Source organism: Nannospalax galili, unplaced genomic scaffold (assembly GCF_000622305.1).
Source record: "Nannospalax galili isolate Female #2095 unplaced genomic scaffold, S.galili_v1.0 scaffold828, whole genome shotgun sequence".
Classification (NCBI taxonomy): Eukaryota; Metazoa; Chordata; class Mammalia; order Rodentia; family Spalacidae; genus Nannospalax; species Nannospalax galili.
The window spans coordinates 1,171,195-1,181,622 of NW_008359075.1; positions in this window are offsets into that span (position 1 = coordinate 1,171,195).

Sequence of the window (10,428 nt, forward strand, 5' to 3'; positions counted from 1 at the left end):
GCATTAATTTTATATAATAGTATATATTATTAGTCTTCTTTGTCAAACACATTCCAAAAAGCTTGATAAATCCAAGGATACAAAAACATGACAGCTACAATGAAACTACTGCTTATATCAGCATATCCTTAGAAGTATTTGCAGTAGTTTGAGAGAACTCATAGGTGAGGTGGAAAGGAAAGAAAGGTTTTGTTAATTATTCAAGATCTTTACTAATACATTAAGACACAAAATTATTGATATAATCTCAAATAATGAAAAACCATTGGTTTGGATGAAAGCTGAAGGGGGTGACGTACATAGGGTCCACCCGTGTGATGACTCTTCTGGCCATGGGGAAGTTTATCAAAATGTTTCAAATGCTGAAAGTGTTCACACTTTCCCTATTGAATACTATGCTAACTATGGGCACATAATATATGAATTTTATTATTTGAAGTCAAAATTTTCTGTACCTAATTTTCAGAGTATTATTTAGCATGAAATTATGCTATACTTTCCCAAATGTTTCCTTTATCTACTGAGATTATATGATTTTACTTTTCATTATTTAACTGTGATACAAAGAAATATAAATTTGCATATACTAAGCCATCCTAATGATCCTGAGGTGATGCTTACTCAGTTATCACTCATGATAATTTTTATACAGCATTAAATGGATTCTTCCAACATTTTATTAAAATTTTTACATCTCAGATCAGCAGATATATTGCTTTATATTTTTTTCTCTTTTTGGGATGTTCTTACCTGGTTTTAGTATCACTGTAATGCTGAATTCACACATGTCCATACAGACTAATTATCTTTGAATGTCTGGTAGAATTTGTCTATGAAACCATCTAGTCCTCAGTTCAAAGTGCTGTGAGAGTTTGATTTCTCATTTAATCTCTTTATTCTCATTTAGTCTGTTTAGATTGTATCTTTCTTTTTACGTTAATTTTTTTTTGATGTCTATGTGTCTGTGGTCATGTGTGTATACATGTACATGTTGTACATGGCTTCTCACATACATATGTATACTGTATGTGAAAGTCCTAGACTGGCACTGTATGTCTTGTGCTATCACTCATCATGTCATCAGTTTCCAATAATTCCTCAGTTAAGGTTGAGGACTCCTTCCCATTTCCCCAGTTCTGTGCTGGGTTTTTGTCTGATTGTGTTCTCATGGGTCTTGTGCATGCTGTCACCTTTGCTAAAAGTTCATATGAGCAAGTTCCCAGAAGCCTGTGAGACTCTTCTTCTTTATGATCATGCCCTACCCCTGGCTCTTTCAATCGTTCTACCCCATCTTCTGCAATGATCCCTTGTGGGAGACAGGCTTGAGCCTAGGGTGATATTGCAACTGTCAGGGTCATGTTGTTTCCAGGAATCCAGGCTCTGTAATCTGAAACCCAGTATGCTAATGAGGCATCCTACCCTCTAATCTGTGATAGGACGTTGTCTGTTATGCTAATAGGATGCTAAGTCTGTTATGCTAATAAGGTATCCTATTTGCTGTACTGTGATAGGACACTGAACCTGTTATGCTAATAAGGTATCCTACTTGCTGTTCTGTGATTGGACAACTACCCCTATATAAGCTTATGCCTTCCTGCAATAAAGCAGACCTGTGTCACTGAATCTGGTCTCCTGTGTCTGAATGCGGCTCCGCTGACACAGTCTCCTCAAGAGCCCTGGGGTCCAGGACCAGGCAGAAGCAGCAATGACAGGAGGCAAGCAAAAGAGCTACCTCAGCACCAGGCAAGCAAAAGAGCAGCTTCAGCCCAGGGTAGGCAGAAGAGCTGCCTCAGCCCAGGGCAAGCAGAGGAGAAGCCTCGATGCCCATGAGAACGGAGGAGTGGCTGCTGCTCGCGGTGACCGCAGTCCCTGAGCCCAGGTTGGGTGAAATTTGATACAGGAGTCCCACACAGAGACAGATACTCTACAGTCTCTTATTCTTTACAATTTAACCAGCAGTGATAGTCTATTTTAATCACTGTCTGTGGCATGAGGAAGCCTCCTTGAAGAGAGTTGAGAGGTGCATTAATATTCTCTCATGTTATTTTTTGAGACAGTATCTCTCACTGAACCTGGAGCTCATTGAATGCTAGGTTGGCTGCCAATAAGGTCTAGAGCCCTGCCTGTCCCTCTCCCCTGGCTTCAGCACTGGTGGAACAGGCATATGAGGCCATTTTGCCTGTACCACTTACAGGCACAAGGCTAATTTTTTTAAAAAAAATGTTTATTTTTTATGTGTATGCATGTATTGCCTGCATGTAGTTAAGTGCACCTGTGTCATGCAATGCCCACAGAGGACAGAAGAGGCTGTTGGACACCTTGGAACTGGAGTTACGGACAGTTGTTAGCTGCCATGTGGGTGCTGGGATTCAAACCCGGGTCTTCTGCAAGAATGTTGCTCTTAATCACAAGCCATCTCCCCAGCCTCTGTACCTAGCTTTTATGATAACTGGGCATAGAATTCCGGTTTTTATACTTGCATGGAAAGCTTTTCATAGCTGAACCATTTGCCCAAATTCAAGTTTTCTATTATTTACTTCAATCTTAGGAGGCTTCACTTTCTAGAAATTTATCTATTTCTTCTAAGTTATCCAATTGATTGCTCACTGTAGTTCTTGCATTCTTTGTACTTTCATGGTTTCAGGTTTAATATACCTTCAGTGCTATTGTTCTCTCTTTTTCATCAATATTGCTGGCTTTTCACTAGCAATATGGTTTCACAAGCCAACTTTTAATTTTAATGATTGCTTTCTTTGCATCTTTAGTAATTTCCCCATTTAATATGTTGACATTGGTTTGTCAGGTGTAGTCTTTATTATGTTGAGTCATGTTTCCTGTATTCCTAATTTATTTAGTGTTTTTAATCATAAAGTGATGTAGATTTGTAGAAGGCCTTTGGATATCTATGGAGATGATCCAGTGATTTAGCACTGAGTCTATTAATGTGATATGTTTATTGATTTGCATATATTAAATCATCCTTTGATCCCTTGAATTAAGCAAACTATATTATAATGAATGATCTTTTCATCATGTTGTTGGTTTCAGTTACAAAATATTATATTGATAAGTTTTGGATCTGCATCTGTGCTTATCAGAATCAGAGAGATTACTCTATAATTTTCTTATTTGTGGTGCCCTTATTATGGTTTTATCATCAGGGTGATACTATTATCATAAAAAGAACATTCCCTCTTCTATTTTAAAGAATAATTTGAGGAACATTGGTGTTAATTCTTTATAAAAAAAAATCTTGTAGTTTCCAGCAATGAATCTCGGCCTAGAAATCTTTTAGTTGATAAATTTCTATTACTTCTTCAATTTCTCTAATTTTTATATATTTAAGTTGTATGTATCCTCGGTTTAATTTTGGTAGCTCATATGTGTCTACAACTTTATCCATTTCTTTTCATTTCTAATTTATTAGAATAAGATTTCAAACTATATGCTGATAATTTGCTGAATTTCATTGAATAATCTTTCAAATTATTTTATGATTTATTTGATATGATTATCATCTTTTAAAATGTCTTAAGTGTCATTTTGTATATCAACATATGTTCTATCAAAGATATGGTTCTGTGTTATTTTGGCAACCAAATGTACTGTACTGATGATGATTGGAATATTCTGTACTTGTGTGTTAGCATTTTTTATTCGATAGTATTTTCTCAGTCTACCATCTGCTTATTGATTTTCCCTCTTTTTGATCTATGCATTGTTGAAAATGAGATGCATAAGTCTCCATACTTTAATGTCAATATTTAATTTATATGTTCATATATTCCAATATTAGGTACATATATTTTTATGATCACTATAATTTTCAGAATGATTTTTCCTATTTGTCAATATGTATTGAGTTTTAGTTCTTGAGACATAGTTTGATTAAATTTCATTTTGCTTGGTGTAAGCCATCTACTTCACTCTGCTTTAATTTACATTTTCATGGAATATATTTTCCCACATCATTACCTTTAGACAATGTTTAGTCAAAGCTAAAATGAGAGTTGCAGTTAGCATAATATAGGTTTTGTTTTTTATTGTCACTTATCTTGTAATTGAAGAATTTAGTCCTTTTTATTTAATGTAATTATTGAAGCGTAAGGATTTAACATTTAAATTTTGATAATTGTTCTGGTTGTGATTCTTGTTTTCCTTCCTTGCTATTTTACATTGTATGCATTGAGTCTTTGTATTTTGTAGACCTTCTAGTTTACTGTTTTGTCTTTATTGTGGTACTTAAATATGAGAATTTATTTAATAAGTATAGCAAGCTAATTTTGGTCACTTTCAGCATTTCTCTAATTCCCACACTATTCATGCATTTTTATTCATGTCATCTTTATATCTTTTCATATTGTGTATCCATTAAAACCTTGTTATAGCTATAGACGTTATGAATACTTTTATCTAAGTTTATGTTAGCAATGAAAATGAATTTTAGTATTCTTAATTTTAATTTACATAAGTCTTTATTTGTGAAAATAATGGAATAATATATTTTTATTTTATTGCTGAGATTCTCTATTATTTTATCTGAAAGAACTCTATTTGTAATTTTTGAGGTGTTCTAGTTTGATTTTTGTTGCTGTGATAAACATTGTGATCAAAATCAACTTGGGGAGGAAAGTTTTATTTCAACTTACAAGTTACAGTTTATTGTCAAGGGAAGCCAAGGCAGGAACTCTAGGCTGAAGCCTGAAGCAGACACCACAGAGAACACTGCTTACAGACTTGTTCTGTTCTCTGTCCAGCTGTCTTTCCCATATGGTACAAACCCACCTGACCAGGGATAGCACCGCCCACAGTGGGCTAGGCTTTCCTAGCCCAGCTCTCAATTATTAATCCAGAAAATTCCTCACAGAAATTGTCACAGTTCAATCTGATCTGGCTAATCCCTAAATGGAGGCTCCCTCAAATGAGGCTTCGCTGTTATCAAGTTGAAAGGTGCAGCTAACTAGGATAATAGGTATGGTTGTGGTTAACGTTTATTTATCAAAGAATGATTTTATTGTTCATTCATTTCAAAAGGAAATTTTTGGGGGTACAGTGTACTTGCTTGATACTTTTCTTTTATCAGCAGTTTTATTATTTTTTTTCCTAATTTCTCTTGGATGTATAACTTTGGTGGAGAATTCCACTTATTGACTTAAGAGTCTTTATTTGTATTTAGTGGGTTCTTTTCTAAAATCTCCCTTTCAAACTTATCTATTATTGATCTTGTACAATTTATTTTTCATAAGAAGTCAAATGATAGTCTTCTTCAAATTTATGATTGTTGGGGTTTTAACTGAATCTTGATATTCATAACCTTCTGAAGATTTGAGAGTGTCATTGTATCCTTAGCCAGGTTTTCTCTTCCTTCTTCTTGAAAGTCCGAGTGTTACACATTACATTAGTTCACTCAGTTATGCCTCATAGGTTCCTTGCACTTTGCTCACATTTCATTTCTGTTCTTTGACTGGGTAATTTCAAATAACCTATCTTAGAATTGTTTGATTCCTTTTTTAACATGCTGGCTCTGTTACTGAAGTACTCCATAGACTTTCCACTGAATTTCTAAAGTATATACTTCAATTCCATGCGTATCTCTGCTAATCAGGTTACTGTGTTTAGATGCTATTTTCCTAATTTTCCTACTTCCTATTCATGGTTTTTTGCAACTCACTGAACTATATGAAGTACATATTTCTGAATTCATTGTCAATTCTTATTTAGGTTTATCCCTGAAAAATAATTTATTTGTGGACTGAAGACTTGTGGGTACTTGATTATTTTGTGATCTCTGAACTTTGCCTTGGTGACTATTGAATTTGAAGGAATGATTGAACTTTCCAGCCTACAGACTTGGCACAGCAGGTAAGACCTTCCCTCCTGTAGTATAGGCTTATTTCCTCTGAGATGAAAACTCACTGAGACTTTAGTAAGATCTTATACTTCTCATTCCAACAATAAATACATGGTTGGCTTTCAAGTTTCTGAGGGTATTAACAGGTGTATTCCTTCCAGAGATGTGAATGGATGAGGTTGCCACTAGAATACAATGGATCAGGGCTAGAGCTAGATCAGTAGATGGTAGGCTTGTTAATAAGGATGCAATAAATATATTTCTTGCTAGATATCTCAGTAGAATTCTATGTATACCTGCTTTTTTGTTGAACTGTTAGAACATTCAGTAGAATCAAATGGAAGAATGCCATGATACTGGCAATAGGACTCTTTCAGATTTCAAAGCTGGGCCTGTGGTCAGAAACTCTCTCATGGAGACATGAGTGAATATGTCTCCATCTTATATTCTGGGCTCCTATCCTTCAGTATACTAAAGATGGAAGTTATCTACAATTTCATTTGTGGCTCTAGAGCTGATAGAAACCAATAGGTTGCCCCCATGGATACAGACAGATGTATCTTCCACTCAGAACCTGGAATAAAACAGTGTGGGACTCGAAGCAGAGTATAGTCATGCTTCAGGATGTAGGTCAATAGGTTTTGATAAATGTAGCTGTGCTTAGGTTGTTTACTTAAAAAACAATGATTACTGTGACCAAATGGGATTACAGGCAAAGTTCACAGGACACACAGCTGGTTTGGGTCCATATCTTCTTGACTAGTCTGGCACTTGGACATGTGCTTGTTATCTCAAATCAACCATCTTGAGTCTTTTGCTGTTAAAGGTATGCCAGCCTGCTACTTTGATCATCAAAGAGCCTTTTTTGTTGTTTGATCAGACACACCTTTTCCCTTTGTAAGAAGTCAATATCCAAGTATTTCTTATCATCTTCCATTTACTATAAACTGTCGTTACACTTAAATTTTATTTATTTATTTATTTTTATTTTATGTGTATGAATGTTTATCCTTTATGTATGTAAGTGCTCTCTTGTATGCAATGCCCATGGAGACCAGAGAGGGTATCAGATTCCCTGGAACTAGAGTTATGGAATGTTGTTAGTCACTGCCTGGGTGCTAGGAACTGAAACTGGGTCATCTGGAAAACCAGCCAGTACTCTTAACCATGGATTCATCTTCACAACCCAGTTGTTTCATTTTTAAAAACACCATTTTATAAAAAGTCACATACTCTGAACCTTTACTTAAGTGATTTTAGAAATTTAAACTTATTTTCATTCTTCAGTTATACTCAATTATAGATAATTTAATTATGAGACTGGAGAGATGGCTCAGTGGTTAAGAGCACTGGCTGCTCTTACAGAGGATCCAGATTCGATTCTAAGCACGTGTATGGTGGCTAACAACTCTCCATAACTCCAATTCCAGGCAATCCATCACCCTCTTCTGATTTCTGCGAGTACTGCACGACACAGGTCCACTTACATACATGTGGGCACTTATACACATAAAATTAATAATAATAATAATAATAATAATAATAAAACAGTTTTTAAAAGAAATTAATTTTAATCAATTATAATTAACGATTCATTTTAACTTTGAGATAATTCAAATATTATAAATTTGTTATTGTTTGTAAATTACTTTTTTCTTTTAAAAATGAAATTTGTTGTTTCTTAATAATATAGTTAACATTAATGTTGTGTATCTTAATAATATAAGTACCAAAGTTAATACCTTTTCAAATTATTTTTCAAATATTATATAAATGCCAAAATTAATAATTTTTCAAATAAAATTTCCTAACTAATGCAATAATGAAATTTCGGTATGTTTGAAACTACATAATCACCGTTTGTCATTCATGTAATTTATATTAGAAAATTCCTTAGTTATATACAGAAATTATAAAAAAGTTTTTATTATTTTTACTTATGTTTGTGTGTGTGCGTGTGTGCACACGCGCGTGTGCCTAAGGAGTCCAGAAACAGTCATACGATCCCCTGGAACTGAAGTTACCGGAGCCTGCGAGTCACCAAGTGTGCTGGGACCAGCACTTTGGTCTTCTGAAAGAGCAATAAACATTCTTAATTGTTGAGCAATCTCATTAGACCCTAGACAGAACTATTGTTTTGAATAATGAAGTCTTTGTGACTCTGTAAAATGCACTTTATTTTTTGATAATGAAAAATTAATACAGTATTGTCAAAGATTTATTAGAAACTAACTATAAGAATAAAATACTTAATTTTATCAGTATCTGAGGAGCAAGACAGGTTTCAAACTTTAAGTTAATCTGAGAATTTGTTCAATACTTTCCAAAGCTAAATATTGTTTAACACTGTGAAGATCTCTGCTTTATATCTGAAGAAATCCTATACACATGCAATTTTTAATTGTCAATATCTTTCATGACCCCACTGATCTGTCTCACACAATTTTAAAATTTACATTAAAACCCCGTAGCTGCTTTTGCAGTCTTTTAGAGATTAGGGAATTTGGTGCACATGGGGTTAGCAAACGGGTCCTTAGACTCAGCCAAGTGCTGGCTCCCCAGGAATGCTGGGGCAGGGATGTGCTCCCCCCTAAAAAATGCTGGGAGTGGAGTTACTTTACAATCCTCTTTTTCTACAAATATGCTTCTAAACAGGAAGTAAGGGGATTTATCCTTCCTGATAAGCCTTGAAGTAAGTCTCCAAGTCTTGGGTATAGCCTAGACATTTCCCAGCTAATGCAAAAATGAAATTTCTATATGATTTGCACTGTTTAAGCAAAAATCATCATGGGTAAGCTTTGCATCAATTTTATACACTGATCCACCTAATAAAATCTGACAAGAGGCAATAAGGCACTCTTGAGCAGCCACAAGCCAAGAGTCTATGAACCATGTGGGGAGCATCTAAAAACATCCCTACCAAAAAGACAGCAGTAACCTTTGTAAGAGCCAGAGAAAGTGGATGTTTAGCAAAACGGTATTATCTGGGCATGATAGGGCAGTTGCATACATAGATTCACAAGCCTAGACCTTTATGAACAAGATTTGTACAAAATCAAGCTAATCAAAATATCAGCAAGGATGAGGGGAGGTGTCATGTACTGGCACCCGTACCAGAGGAGCTATTATCAGATGATGGCTGCTCCGAGAGAATGAGCCACTTTTCCTCAGAAATACAGGCGCTGAGAGGCTACCCCTACTCTAGTAGATGGTCCCACAGAAATGCACATAAAGGCAACGCTAAACAGACTTAGTGGATTTTTTTTTTAAAGAAAAGCACATGGAGTTGGGAGGGAAAAGTGGGGAGGGATAGGAAAAATAATGGGTTCCTTTTTGGATTGGATCCAGGTTATTTGGATGTTTGAATATGAAATAAAATATTTAATAAAAACTCACAAGAATTTCTATGAATGTCTACGTTTTTAGCCTGCAAAGTAAACTGCAGAAAGGAATAAATTTAAAAAAAAAAAAAAAAAACCACAAGGGGAAAGAGAGAGAGGGAGGGGAGAAAGGGAAGGGAGGGATGGAGACTACATAAAGTATGGAAGGAACAAAGATGCATTTTCCACTGGGTACTTAAATAAGAGTGCTAATAATTTTGTCTCAAGTGGAGCTATTTTTAGTGCTCCTCACAAACCGCCTCTAGAGTTGTAAGCTGCTAAGTGTTTTCAGTTTTAAAAGCTTCTCTTATTCACGGTTGTTCTTATGTTTGTCCTTTATTGTGAAAGTAAGGGATTATTTCCCAAATCTAGGATCTTTCAAACAACTTCTGAGGACTCTTACAAAGAACAACTTTCTCCTCAGAGTAATTTCTGCTGAATGAGCTTCGCAGTTTGTCCATGAATAGGGTTTCTTTTGCCTTCCTAATAAGGAGTGAACTCTTGTTTTCCGGTATATGCTTTCTCACTTATTCTAGCATCTTATAGATCATCAACTATTCTAACTTGTGTCTAAGAGGAGGTGATGGTGGTTAACACACTTGCCCATAAGAAGCTCTTTAGACATTGGATCCCAGGACATTGCTCACTTTTCATTTCATAATTTTACCTTTGGCACTGGCTCATTTTCATTCTTTTCCTAGTAGGTTGTTCCCTTAGGCTAACTTTATCATAACAACGGTCATCTCTTTTGTTTCTATATGGTCCTGGAAAAAATTCAGCTGTGTCTAAATATGACTTTGGATGAAAATGTCCAGGTATCAAAGATTATTTATGGATGAAATAGATATACCTCTATCTTAGTAGCTGTATTGCAAAGAAAACTATGTATTTCACCCACAGGTCTCCTAAACATTTTAAAATTTAATTTCACCACCCTTGTTTAAAATGTGCTAACAATTTTAAAATAAGGTACAGCATTTAGATTTCTCCTGTATATGCATGGTTACCTTTAAACATGCACAGTTCCTTTTGTTAATCTATGTTTTCCTTGTGTTGAACACTAATTAAAAATAATATGAAAGAGGTATCACATGTTAATATTAAATTTTTCCTGTATATCCCTTTAGAATGAAAATCTAAAAAAAAAATCTGAAGGCTTTGTTTGCATATTTTTCTTAGGAGAATAAATTTTAATCA